The sequence below is a fragment of the Morone saxatilis genome, unplaced genomic scaffold, assembly GCF_004916995.1.
Source record: "Morone saxatilis isolate NCDOM2014 unplaced genomic scaffold, NCSU_SB_2.0 Contig10, whole genome shotgun sequence".
Classification (NCBI taxonomy): Eukaryota; Metazoa; Chordata; class Actinopteri; family Moronidae; genus Morone; species Morone saxatilis.
In genome coordinates, this window is record NW_023339652.1 from 11,495,799 (window position 1) to 11,510,478 (window position 14,680).

Below are 14,680 nucleotides of genomic sequence, written 5' to 3' on the forward strand. Positions count from 1 at the left end.
TTTTTTTTTTTTTTACCTCTATTGGATTACGGTGATCTGCTCTTTATGAATGCACCTGGTCAGTGGCTAAAGAAGTTGGATACTGTATACCACTGTACTCTATATGTTGCTTATCTGCTCTGTATGGCCATCTCTGTGTGTCTGCAGACTCTCTCATTGGTTGGCACGAGCCTAAGCTCTCCTCAGGCTGGTGCCTTCTTATCTCTGTACATGCATGTCCAAAAACGAAATCAATATGGCCTGTGCTCTCACAATATTCTACAGATGTTGGTTAGGATAGAGAAATGAGTACTCTTCTCTTCTAACTCGTCACTTAAATTGTTTTAGAGAGTTGTACCTGTTTACAGCATCATCATTGTTTTTTGTCCCTGACCTTGTATTCCATATAAACTGGATATTGCGTTCAGTCATTTGTAATGTGTGACAGTTATCTGTTTGTATTTTTTGTGTTTACTGTTGTAACAATGTTTATGCTGCCCTGTTGGTCAGGTCACTCTTGAAAAAGAGATTTTCTTTGGCATTGCTGCCCTGTCCTCCAGAACCACGTATCTCCTAACTTCAACTTTGTATGAGCGCCATAAAAAAACAGCCTTGTTTTCAGCTTTGTGACGCATGCATTTTCCAGGGTTTTTTTTATAGTTTATTTAGCTTAAGAAGTAGGAGGACATTTAACCCATAAATGAGCACTTCTTCCTATGAAAACTAGAGAGGTATTATAAAGTAAAATTGAAATACTCAAGTAAACTAGAAGTACCTTGCACTTGTACTTAAGTACAGTAAATGAGTAAATGTACTTCATTTCATCACTGCTGTTGGGATTCTTTGGACTTCCAATATACCAAATTTCTTTAACATACCAATCACACTGATGTTGATCACCCCTCACCAATCTCTGTGACAGCTGTCATATGAAATTGTCGCTTGTCTGTTAAAGCACGATTCTGACGTCTTGTGGTATAACACTAAAATGATCCAAAATGGGATTGAGACTCTATACAAGAGTTTGAAGAAAATAAGCCTTCATATCTATAAAAACATGTTTGCCTGGTTCTAAAAGTTTAATGCTGTTTTTTTAGAAAGTTGAAAGACATGTAGTGGAAAAAAAAGCTGTTTTTACAGGGTTAAAAGGCAGATTGAGGTCTAACTGTTGAGGGCTTGCTGTATCCTCCTGTATACTGCTATCTAAAAAACGGTAACAGTAACTCAAAAAGGTGCTATTGTAACAGGGTCTGTATGATTCTACTTGCCATATATATCCAGTTAAGCATTTTATTATTAGTTTTCATACAGTGGCTCATTGGGAGCTTTTGTGTCAACCGAGTTACCCTTGCACAGAAAGACCTCGTCACCATGGTAACTCTGCTCCCACAGGTGAGCAAAGGTTTCCATTTTTGCACAATTTCTCAAAACATCTCATTTGAAAAATAACATTTTAGTTAGCCTCAGTGTGACACTAACAATACCCACATGAAAACTTACAGTCCATCTAGACCGAACAGTATTTTTAGAGAAAATAATTAAAACAAATTTAATGTAGCACCTTTCAAGACTCCACAAAGTGCTTCACAGTAAAATTACATAGAATTAATGTCAGGCAAAACAAAAACAACCAAAAAATGGGTCTTGAGTTGCTTTTTAAAAGTGTCTGGATCTTAAGTCCAGTGTGAGAGACATCCAGTCCCTACTAGTATTATTAGGCTGTAGTAGACAGCCTGACAATGTAAGGCTCTAAACATGATCTTGACCTGGATTCTGAATTTGATGGACCGACATTGTTTAAAAAAAAAATTTGAATTGGTGTTAACATGAGACCTTAATAATAATGCTTTATAAATAAATTAATGTTTTATCTGCTCATTTAATTTACAACCTGGTTATATAGAGCACACTGTAGTGCATTTAAATGTGATGTAAGCAATTACAAAAATAATCAGTTATCTGTTTGATTAGCACAGCCACCAGACTATCATTATGTGATTTATAGGTGCAGTTAGTGTACAATAGACTGATGCTCAAGTGACATTGATACCAGTGCTTATTAGTGTAATACATCTGGTCCTGTGAATTTCCTCTGTATCATTGTCTAATGACTTGTGATAATGACTATTGGCCCTATTTTCTACAGCAGATGTGAGCTGCTGTCTATTAGCATATTTTATTTCCCCTTCCGGCTGTTTTGAAGCTCAAGATATTGTCAACCAGAAAGTATTTTTCGCTGGGAATTATGCCTGTGAATAAACTGTAAAATTAAAGCAGAAAGCACATCACTGAGGTTATTATTTGTAACAATTGCTGTTGCTTTTTGTTCAATGTCTATATATGTATTTGTCTATATATGTATATGTATTTGTCTATATATGTATATATATTTGTGTATATATGTGTGTGTATATATATATATATATATACTTCTTGCTGTGTTTGTTAAGGCTGGTTTGTGCAAGCTCCTGGAATGATTTGTTTCAGCTATTTTTTCGCAGTCAGACAGTATATTTGAGCAATTCTTTTACTTTGCATCTTTAAGACTGACACAGTGCTTACCCTGGTACATATTATTTGCTGAGTGTCATAACACGGTGCTATTAGCTTCCAGGTAAAAATAAATTGCCATAAAAACATTAGAGCTGTCTTAAATTTCCCCCCCTATTTTTAGAGGTTGAATTGACACATACATTATAATGCATCTTGTCAAATTGATGTCTATATCCAACTAGTATGTAACATTAGGCTATAATATGATATTGTTCATAGGGGACAGGATTGCTATCCTCTCCAGTAAGTTCTCCTGGTTTCTTCTTTAGTGTGCAACATTTTCTCAATGGACGATAAGAGATAATGGTAATAAATGTAATAAAAGCTTGATACTACCAGACTAAGGATGTAGCTGTAAAACTCCTTAGGATAGTATTTCAAATTAAACAAGGGTTTAATTGCAAAGAAGTTACGCTAGTGGAATTCTTGAAGTAAGTAAGTACGTTTTGGTTGATACAGCAAACTGGTTGATACAGCAAACTCGCTAGCAAACAGTTGCTACTTAAAATTACTAGTTGATGCGGAGCAACAATAGCAGTCATTTGGAGTTGTGTTTCTGGCCACTTGACAAATGTCAGTCCAATTTTCACTGCACTTCACTTTTGCTGTTATGCTGCTATATGCTTCAAATTATTTAGTAGCTACTTGCTAAAGGTAGCGCACAGTGAGTTTTTCAGAGCTGTTTTCACTGGAAAGAGCTGCCTGCTGCTTGAAAATGAAGCTGATAATGATGCCACTGAATCAAATCAATGCAGCAGCGGGCCAAAATAATAAGCTGAAAGATCCTAAAAAAATTACATTGAGCTGAGCAGAACTGCGTAGGTGATAATGCTCTGTGGCTTCATTAGTATGAACAACAAATTACTGTGCTATTTTACCTCATGTGTTTACTTTTGTCTTTTAGACTTTTAGACAAATCATTTTGCCTTTCATGAATTTCTGTATGGTAATTTCCTCGAGTGTTCCAGTCATAGCCTAATTTAATTTTGATCAGCACGCACTTCTTCACCCATGGTTTTGTGATTTCTCCCCCTCATAGCTGTTATTGTGTGTATTGGAGAGTTTCATTTGTTGTCTCTCCCTTGTCCCGAAGTTGATTGAGTGTGCCTCGTGTTGCGATTCTTAATTTTTTTTTATCTTTTCAAAGTAAACAGCGCTGATCTGATTATTTACCCCTTCTGAGCTGATTCCTTTTTCTAGCCATGAATGTCATCAAACTTTTTAATTCTATGCTCTGCTTCAGACACTAATTCATCTTGTATTTCCTAGATTTCAATTTCATGTTTTTTACTACACTGCCTGAAAAATTGGCACAGACTTTTTAAAAATACTCTTTGATGTTGTTTGAACAGAGATACCCTTACCTTTGCTATTCTGCTTCCTCATTAGTTTCTACTCAAGTTGTTTTTGGTTAAAGAAACATTTAAATAAAAAGAAAATGACTTAACCGTACCTTTTGACATTGTCCAGCCTTGATGAATTAATACAGTGATATTGTGGGTAGGTTTTTGCCTCAACTGCAGCTCGGCCGGTGAAATTGATCCAAAATCTTCTTCAAACTTTTGGATCTTGCCATGTCTTTTTGCTCTTGTTCTTCACAGCTGAGTGTATGAGAAAGAGAGGCAGAATAATGAGGAGGAATTCAACTGTGAAATAAATAAGTGGACTTATTGCATAAGGAAAGCAAAACAAGCAAGCCCGGCACTGGGCGAGGCCAAACATAGCTGTTCAGGAAGCAGCTAAACCAATGTAGATTTTAGAACAAGGAAAACAAAATTAGAAATCGATCAGGAATAAATTGGAAACTGCCTCAGATTAAGTTGTGTTAATGTCATCCCGTGAAAAAAAGGGTACTTTTATTGAGTTGAGTTGTGGTTTCTTGCTTTTAGCAGAACTGTTGTGAACGTTTTTACCACTTCAACTAGAGTTTAACAATGTGACTTTAAGATGGTGTTTACCCAAATCTTGAAAATCCTATTAAGCCTTATTACATAGAAAGTGTCAAGTTGAAACAGTTTGAACAAAGATGCATTTCAGAGTCAGACAAAAGGTAGAATCAAACAACAGAGTAAAGTAATCCCAACAACAAGGCTTTTTGAAGAGCGCTGGAGCACCTCTCTGACTAAAAACAACAAAGTAGTGCACAAATCCTGAGACCACTCCAGCCCCAAACCTTTTAACATAGAGAATGTGGCCAATAGTCCAGTAAGTATATATGAGACAAGTGAAAAATTGTCCTCCCAAGGAAAACAACTGCATCAGTTGCTTACAAAAATGCCCCAAAACAGCATATGTTAAGTGACAAAGACCTCTAACAGCCATAGGAGCAAAGGAGTAAATAGTATTGATGAATCTATTAAGTCAGCAGAGGGAGGAGGTGGTTGATGAGTCAACTAAACATTGGACTTTCAGTAAACTGTAAATAACCATTCATTTTTTAAATAATTCTTGTAATTTTGTAATTTCTTTCACTGTTTCCGCTGTGCAGAAGCAAAAGCTTTGTTTCCACAGGGTCTGAACTGATCACTGTGGAGCTGTAAAGTCTGATATGAGGTTATCTGGTCCATCTGCTGGCAGAGTGTTGTGCCTCAAGCTGTAAATCTACATGTACGTGTAGAGCAAGACAACAAGGGCACTAAAGAGACTAAAACCTTTAAGTTGGTGTAGTGTAGCGTTCTGCTTTGGGAACAGTTTGTTTTTCTTTTTTCCCGTCTTAGTACATCACTTCAGGTGACAGAGAGGTGCCCGTACTAACCTGTATTTCATTTAGGCAATTTCAGTTATAATAGTCAAAATAATAATATCCTAATGTCATTAGAAGGCTTTTTCTGGATATTTCTGATGAACACATGAAACAAAACGCATTAAAATCTAATTCCTCTTTTCTGATAGCACTTACTATACATAATAATAATTGTCATGCATCCTTATGTGTGCAGTAATCTAGCTTGTTATTTACAGAACTCCAATGTTGACTTTGAGTCTATATTGCATGATAAATGTACTTCTGCTGAGCAACAAATAGGGAAACATTTCAGTGGCCATGGTTCAATGTACAAGGAAGTTTCTGTATTTGCTAATGTAATCTGTATTCTGAAACTAGAACATATTATTGGTGTACAGTTCAAAGTAACATAAGATCAACACCCTCTGCAGTGTTTCAAAAATCCACTTGGCGTGTGTGTCTCAGTGGAGATCATTGTCATTCTGCTGGATAGTTTTATAATGATTGTTACTGACGATGATTAATTTGCGTGACTGTAAGAGACACAGATGTTTATTCATATATTGACTCAACTTATCTGTGTATATGATGACAACTGTGATAATCAGAGTTGAAATGTGCAGCACATGAGTTTGCAGTACAAGAAAGGCCATCTCTTCTGATGGAGTATCTTTTTGAAATATGAATAAATGAGGATCCTTAATGGTGTAAGACTTCTGTCTCAACAAATGGATATAGATGATAGTTATGGATGAAATAAATGGACATGATTACATTGGCCTGTAAGATGTGCAGTGTAAACATGAAATATAAAAGCTTATATTAATGGATTCTGACATCTGTAAATGATTGTAAACCTTCTTGTGTGTTTTTTAATGTTGATAATATGTTTCGAAAAGTTTACAAGCGATATGATTCTAATATGGCTTAATATCTGTTATAAGTGCAGAGTCGCTAAAGAGCCGACATACATAGGAATGTTTGACCCATGCATTTATAGGTTAAAGGATGGATTTGCCATTTCGGGAAATATGCTTATTGATTTGTTGATTTGCTTATTGAGTTAAATGAGAAAGCACACCACTCCTATGTGTGTACAGTAAAAATGAACCTATACCCAGGAATCTGTTAGCTTAGCTTAGCAAAAACACTGGAAACATCAACAGTAAAAAATAAAAAAAACAGCCTACAAATGCATCTAAAGTTAACTAATTAACAACGTCTCATTTGTTTAATCCATTCAAAAACGTGTAAAAATTAGACCTTTTTATTAGAGGATATGTGCAGCTTCCTGGAGTCTTGTTGTTACCATTTTGTGTTAAGCCAGGCTAACTAGCAGTAACTTCATACTTACGATATAAACATCTATCATCCAACTCATCTAACTTCAGGAAAGACAACAAATGATCTTCTACAATGTCGAACTATTCTATAAATGCAATAATGTAATCGTAACCAAGCCAAACTTAATATTTAACTTGAGGTTAACCTTCACAAGAAATTAAAAGACGAAAATGGGGCATTAAGTTTGTGTCATTGTGCCATAATCATCTCTGTTTACAACATATCCTCCTTGTCTGACCTAATTTTTGAGACTGTGCTGGGTTTCAGGCTTCCACACAGTGTTGCTGCAGGAGAAGTTCTGGTCCTGGAATGAACCCATCACATCTTACCTTTAGGTGCTGCTTTACAACAAACACCAAATTTTATATTTTGGACAGTTTCTGCTTTTGGCAATAAGCAGACGTTGTCAGGGGAAACAACCTGATTTATTTTTGTTAGCATTGCCTGGTGGGAGTGAAAGTAAAAGCAGATTGGCAAACCATAAATGCTGAGGACAAAAATACAGGATGATTCATTTGCAATCACTTGCTAACCACTTTATTAAGGGAAATATTTGAGAAGAGAGTGTGTGTCTGGGGATTTTAAGTGCTCAGTGGTTCTAATAGGGAAATTATTTTGTGAACAAAGGCAGTGACCTCTTGCACACAACAACACTGTGAGACAGCCAAGAGACATGCTGACCGGGCCTGTCAAAAATGGAAGGTGACAGACAGAGAAACTGAGTTTACCCAGAACAGGGACTGCAGTGACCTTTCTGCCTCTGTGAAACCCTCTTAACTACATCCACTAGCAAGACTCAACAGTTGTTTTTAAGTCTTGCAACAAGGCTGAATAACACCACTGTCCTGAGCTGTTATACAACCAAATAAAACATTATTTGTGAAGAAAAACACCTTGACTTTTACAGTTGGGCTGTGGTTACATCAGTTCAGTTGTTGTCTGTCTGAGGCACAAGTTAAGTTAAGTTTTGAAGAAATAACACCCATAGGTATTATTTGTTGAGGGTTTAAAACTAAAACTGCCACCAGATTCTGCCTCAAATATTGCTAAATTCTGATTGGTGCACAGACATGTGAAATAACCCAACGGTTCTATCTTCGGCATATTATTTTGTGTGCATGCAGGACCACATTGCTCAAAGTAAAAAGCTGATTAAGAACTTACATTTACTGTAATACCTCGGGCAGAGCTGCAGTAAGTCTAAAATCTGTGGTCTCTGTCGTGTCTTGTATTAGACAGCAAAGATGCTGCTATGAGCCAAATTTGCACTTTAAGTATGTTTGCACTAACAAAGCAATCAATTCAGCTCACACATGCTGACAAATATCCACACACACAGACACACACACACACACACACACATTTGCATACGAAAAGCTGAGGAAAGGGGGAAATGATAAATCAGGTATGAAATGCAGGTTGTATGTGATTAACATGTTTGTGTGCTGCGTGTCATGCCTTTCAGATGTTAATTCATTGATTGTCTGACAGGTGTGACAGCTTCTTTTTTATGTTCTACTTTACAACCGTATGTATGAGATTTGTGGGCACATTTTATTTATAAAACCAGCAGGTTAAAAATGGTACGATATATATAAGAATGCATAGCTGCCGCGTGAAAGATCTTCATCGGGATCTCTTTCTGCACATCCTGACATCGACGCAGAAAAAAGAAAATCTACAGACACTGACATTACCACTACAAGTAAGAGTAAGTGGAATTGGAAGTTTCCTATTATTAAACCCAGCTTCCTGTCACCGGAGAGGTGAACAAGGAGGTGCAGTAAACACGCAAGGGGGTGACAGCGCTGATGGAAAGGAAAACAGCTGCCTATAAATAACATCAACGCATTCACCATCCCCTGTAAAAAGTGATGATGGAATACATTTGAACCCTGAATGCCTAGTAAAAGCAGTGACAGATATACAGCATACAGCTAACTGACGATAATTGTCTTCTTCTTAGTTTGTGCTCCCCTGTTCATTTTTTACTGGAGAAAGTGATTAAGATAAGGTTGCCTGTTGAAGAGGGGGAGAATGATGGTCAAGTGGGAGGTATGTGCATCACACAGCTGCACTTAGTTTTTCTTTTATTGGTATAGTAGGCAGTAGGCATAGTTTTGCTGATTTGGAAGTGAATAAACATCTTGTCATTTGGGTTTAAACTAGTATTTCTTAAAATAAACCTGCTATATGTTAATAAATAAATAAGAAAAACATCATATGTACCCTAGCATCTTTTTTCACAAATTTAATCCTGTATTAATCTGTATGCCTAAAACTGCATTTACTGGGAAGGAACCAAGTGAAGCTTATATACATCAGTAGTTCCCAAACTGGGAATCAGGAGTCCCACAATGGGTTGCAAGTCATGAATGTCATGTGAAAGGTCATGAGAAAATTGACAAGATAAGAAAGCAAACAAACAACATATTTTTATCTATTTACAGAGTTACAGTAGATTGATACTTGACATACTCGAGGATGTCATTTTTCCGGATGTTCTTCCAGAGATGGGGAATGTATGAACCACCTTCGCACGAAGATGGTTTGTCTGTATGTTTTGTTGTGGAGTGGGTGGAGTGGGTGGGTGTTGGGGGCTGCCGGAGCAGTCAGCCCTGCACTGAGTGACCTTGCTTAATTCAGCACATACATTGCGGTGCTCACGCACACACACAGCGGTCCGCACATAGCCGAGGGGCATGAGGCTCGCAAACACACAGTGCTGCACACACATGCTTACAGTCATGAACACAGGCGCACAACATGGACGTGCAAACACACACAAGCCTGCTCACCCTGAGGCCGAGGACATATTTTGTCATTGGTGCTTATCAACGGATATAAACCACAGACAGGAAAAGTGTGCTTGCCGCTGCTGTACACAGGATTTCTAATTCTGTTCCGTGATTATGTCCTTGCGCTGCATATATATTACCACTGCATAGGGTAAATATCACCCCTGTGTGTGCTCTTCACCGTATCCTGTCAAAGACTAGCAGAAATCAATATATTATGATAATTTCTTACTAGAATCATCTTTCATATAATAATGTGGATAGATCTGTTCCCGGAAAAATGCTTCCTCCCTCCTTGATTCACCTTACACTACCTCGCCTGCTACAATAAAAGCAATAAAAAAATATGCCATTGTAAAGCCAGAGCTAATTAAATTGGATGAGCAGTGTGTGGCGATACTGAGAGTAATGAGAGATCCAGCAGTTGGTATAGGAGGAGATGGGAAAACATCCTGAAAAGCTTCCTTTACAGAACCGGCCAATCCAACTGGTGAGTTCCTTCGGTGATGAGCACAGGCGACCAATCAATTCGCTCATGATGAGCCTTGGCAACAACCTCCCCGGCAAAGCGAAACAGTTGTGTGATGTGTGAGTGTGTGTGTGCATGGGGGTTGTCTTTACATCTGTGTGTGTGGAGAGAGATGGCACAAATACACACTTTTCAGAGTGTGTGGCTTTTAACGTCTCCTATAAAATCTGTCTCGTCTCCTCTATATTCAGGTCTTGTGTGGGAGCACGTCTGTTCTGATCTACTGTGTACATTGAAGACTAAGGCTGAGCCGCTTTCATCCCATGACTGACAGATTAATTGATGACCTCATGAATTCATTATTACGATCTCCTATAAACACGCGGAGACACATACTGACCTAATACACACACACAGGTGTGTGTGCCTGCATAAACAGGATCGAGCGGTAAATTTGCCCAAGTTGGGCCAGGCAGAAATTGATTGTAGAACAGCTGATGTACAGATAGAGGTCCCTTCTGGCAAAAGTAAAAGCAATATAAAACCAGCATAAGGCTGATGGGAACTTTTGGTTTTCTGTGTAGACCAAGATCATCGCCAGAGGGATTATTTGACCCAGCCAGGACAGACATTTCTCTGTCTGTGGTATCATTTAACTCCTGTTGTGGTTTGCTCACACAACGGTGCAAGCCTGCTTTGTTGAGTCGATAAGTTGAAAGATACAGTGTAAGCTCTGTGGCCATGTTCAAAGTAGTTAGATAAGCTGTAATATTGCAGGCCATAACACATACAAATATAGAAAATCTGCATAAATACTCCAATCCATAACAAACTTCAGTGAGCGTCTGTTGAAGGATCAAACAAACAGCTCTGGCTGCAACAGATTCATATCATGAAGACACAATGTAGACCTTTTTGTCATCCCCTTTTGTGTTCTTTTTAAAGAAATAGTTCAAAATTTGAGGGAAAAGGCTTATTTGCTGTCTCACCTAGAGTGAGACGAGAAGATTGATACCACTTTCTTTGCTGTATGGTAAATATGAAGCAGCCAGTTAGCTAACTAGCTACCTTAGCACAAAACGGTGATGACAAGACTCCAGGAAGGAAATGAGTGCATCTGGCCAAGAAATTGTCTGGCACATAACCCCATAAAAACATTATTACATTATATTTTGTTTGTTTAACCCCTTCACAAACAAAAGGTTTCTTAAATAAGAAGCTAGTGCCAAGAGACAGTTAGGTAAGCTTAGCATAAAGACTAAAAACAGGGGAACAGCTAGCATGGCTCTGTCCAATTTAATGTCATTAATTAAAACATTGTACGTTTTCCCATTCTTCTTCTTTTTTTCAAAGGTTATGGTTTTATGGGGTGTTATGTGCAAGACTAGCTTCACTTAGCTTAGCATAAAATCTGCCTAACAGCACCTTTAATGCTAAGCTAACTGGCTGTTACATGATGCACAGACCTGAGAGTGGTATCAGTCATCTTATCTAACTCTTAGCAAGAAAGCAAATACCAAATGCCAAACTAACCATTTAATTCTCTATTGTGCTTTACTCTACACTAATACAGAAAATAGTCAGTGTTAAAATGACAAAAACGTACTCCAGTTCCTGACTTATTTTAGAGCTCCAGCTGATAGTGGGAGCTGACAGGGAGGGGAAGCCTGCTATCTCTTCCCTCCTGCCAACGAGGTGCTGCCTGCGATTCAGGCTGTGAGTCAATTCTTTAAAAGAGGAGATAAAGCCTCGGCCTCCCACATGTGCAGACTTAGCTTCAGATGCCAAATTCAAGTGTGTATTAACTCTATTGGTTTGGGACATTTGGGGAGAATAAGGTCTTTTTTTATGTGAATGTGCTGCATCTCTATGTATGTGTGGGACTGATGCTGCCACACACAGGGGACAGGTGTCATCGCCTTTACTATGGCCTCGTGCCTCCTCTCTGTGGCATCATCCGGCGAACAGTTGTCAGCCCTGACGGGGGTCTGCACTCATCACTGGCCCACATCACGGAGAGAGAAAGGGAGGGAGGGAAGAGGAGGAGGAGGAGGAGGGTGGAAGTGTGACTGTATTCGTCTGCGCACGTGTACATATGTGTATTTGTGTCTTTGTGTGAGTTGTACAGTAGCTATGAGTCACACAGTGTGGGAGCTACAATGCATCTGCGCCCAGCACGACAAATGTGTACCACTTGACTCTATTTCAAGTCTACAACCACATTCCATATGGTGTCAGCTTTGCACACTATGATATAGGGCCCGCTCTATTTTGCCAAGAGATGAATGAGAAGTGCGGAAGTCAGTTATTGGGCGTTTTTATTTATACTGTTTTGTGGCGTGTGCCCTGGAGTCAGGGTCATACATTTACAACAGTACAAAACAGATCTGTTGTCTGAATGACTCAGCTCACACAAAGGGTGAACATGATTGTTTATTCGATGGTAAATGAGCTGGATACCTATTACAAATAGCAATGATCAAGTGGTTGTAAATGAAAAATAAACTCATTTTAGAATGTGTATTTCTTTGTCATTCATTTCGTGTTTTAACCTCAAATCCACACTCGGTATCATCAGTTATGCTCAGTTGCAAGTGCAGAGGTGATTACTGTCGATTCAAGTGTTGATACAGCAGGCAGCTTAATGGTGAACAACTGCCACCCACTGGTGAGGTCTAGAATTACACTCACCTTGACATCATTATTACTATGACATCGTGTACATTTCAGTGATGTCAACCACAGCGTAAGCAAAATTAACACAGAGCATAATTGCTTTACCATGATGATTCATAGCTTATGTTTTTACTTCTCTCATGCTCTAGAAAAGGTGCAATATAAATACACTTTACTGACTTCAGCTAAAAACTATTTTACTGCAGCAGCAGTAAGACTGTCATTAACCTCTTTTTAACAAAGTAAAAGCTCCCTGCACCAAACAGCATGTAACGATTGTCATCTATTTAATACTATATACAGCAAGTGTTATTGGCAGTTATTGGGTTCTGCTTTTAAGGAGATTCAAAATTGCACATAAGAGAGACCCATAAGAGGTTGAGTAAAGTACACTATCAAGTAGTAATTATATCAATTTTGTATGCAGCAAATCACTCACAACAGACTAAACACACTTTGCAAATCATCTCATCATCATTGACTTCATCTTGTCAAGTAGTACACTAATATTTAAGCTTTAGTGACTATGTGCTTTGAAGTATCCTTATGCCACAATACTAACCTTTATTTTAACTTAAGAAGAAGTGGTAAATACATAACCACACACTTAATCTTCAAGATGGTAGTGTAACCACATGTGTGTAGAATAAGTGCCTTTGCAGTTGGTTGATACATCAATTACTATAATAGATCTTTAAGAGCTGTTGTTCACTAGGCTACAGAGTATTACAGAGGTTAAAACCTCTGACATAAAGACATTATAAAGTATTTTATTTAACCCTTGTATGGCATTATCATCCAGTATGATCTCTGTCTTACAGTGCTCCTGCTCACTGATCCTTCCATCTCTGTGTAGCAAAAAAGGACCACATTTTTGTTCTTACCATCATCAGCTTCCATTTCAGGGATTCTTGTCTGCGGCTGCCTGATGTGAAAGAATTATCACATGTGATGCTGTTCCCACAGAAACCCTGTATCATATCCAACTCCATCAAATAGGTATGCTACTAATAGCTTCTGGAGAGGCAATCCATCTACCTATGCTGTGCATACTGTATGTACTGTATCTACAGTAGACTCTGTCATATATCCACTTACCCCATGTACATAAAGATACCTGCACGTAAAATATTTATTTCAGCATCCTTTGCACTCTGCACCATTGCACTATTGTCTACTGTCTACAAATGTTTGTTTATATATATGTATAACTGCACATATGAGTCTATGTCTTTTTGTTAAACTTGTTTTGTTTATTTATGCTGTTAGTCTGTGTTTGTACATTGAGAGCAATGTAAAACTGGAGTCAAATTCCTTGTATGTGCGCACATACCTGGCCAATAAAAGTGATTCTGATTCTGCACATTTAATTAAACTTCTCAGGTCAAATTGATTCAGCATGTGTATTAAAAAATATGTTGTGTTGCATGTTTTTTTTTTCTTTTGGTAAAAATGTATAATAGGTCAATTTGACCTGAAAAACACTTACAGTTTAATAGAACTAATGGCACTGTCTGATCTTCTTTCATTTGGAGTGTTCTGTCACATCTAAGCTTAAATTACTGTAATCAAATGCTGAGGCACCAGTGGGCTGAGTCCTTGCTTCAGCGGTCTGGGTTCGAATTCGACCTGTGACCCTTTGCATGTCGTCCCCCCTCTCTCTTCCCTTCACCTGTCCTATCAAAAAGAGAGGCATAAAAAACCCAAAAAACGTCCGATAGGCTACCTAAATCTAAATCTAAAACCATGACTAGAAACTGTAAGTTTCCCCAAAATTTGATGCATGGAAAGCTTACTTTTTAATGGGTGCCAGAGGTGTGGGCAACAAACTAATCCACTAACACACTTGCAGAATAAAACCTTGTCCCCTCGTCTCCAGCTTTTCTCTGTTGAATGTGCCAAGATACGGGACCTCAATGGAAGAAGTCAGGCTGCAGGTCATAAGTGTGACTCTATGGAACATGAGTCGCTATGCATTAAACATGGACTGCAGCACAGACGTTGGTTGTAAGAAAACAGGCTCAGTGTATGACCAAAGATATATGGCTCAATATGCTGCACTTTGAAAAACAGCTAATATCTTTCTCCTGGGAGCCTGCCAATTTTCTCCACGTCTTCCATCATAAGTAGACACAT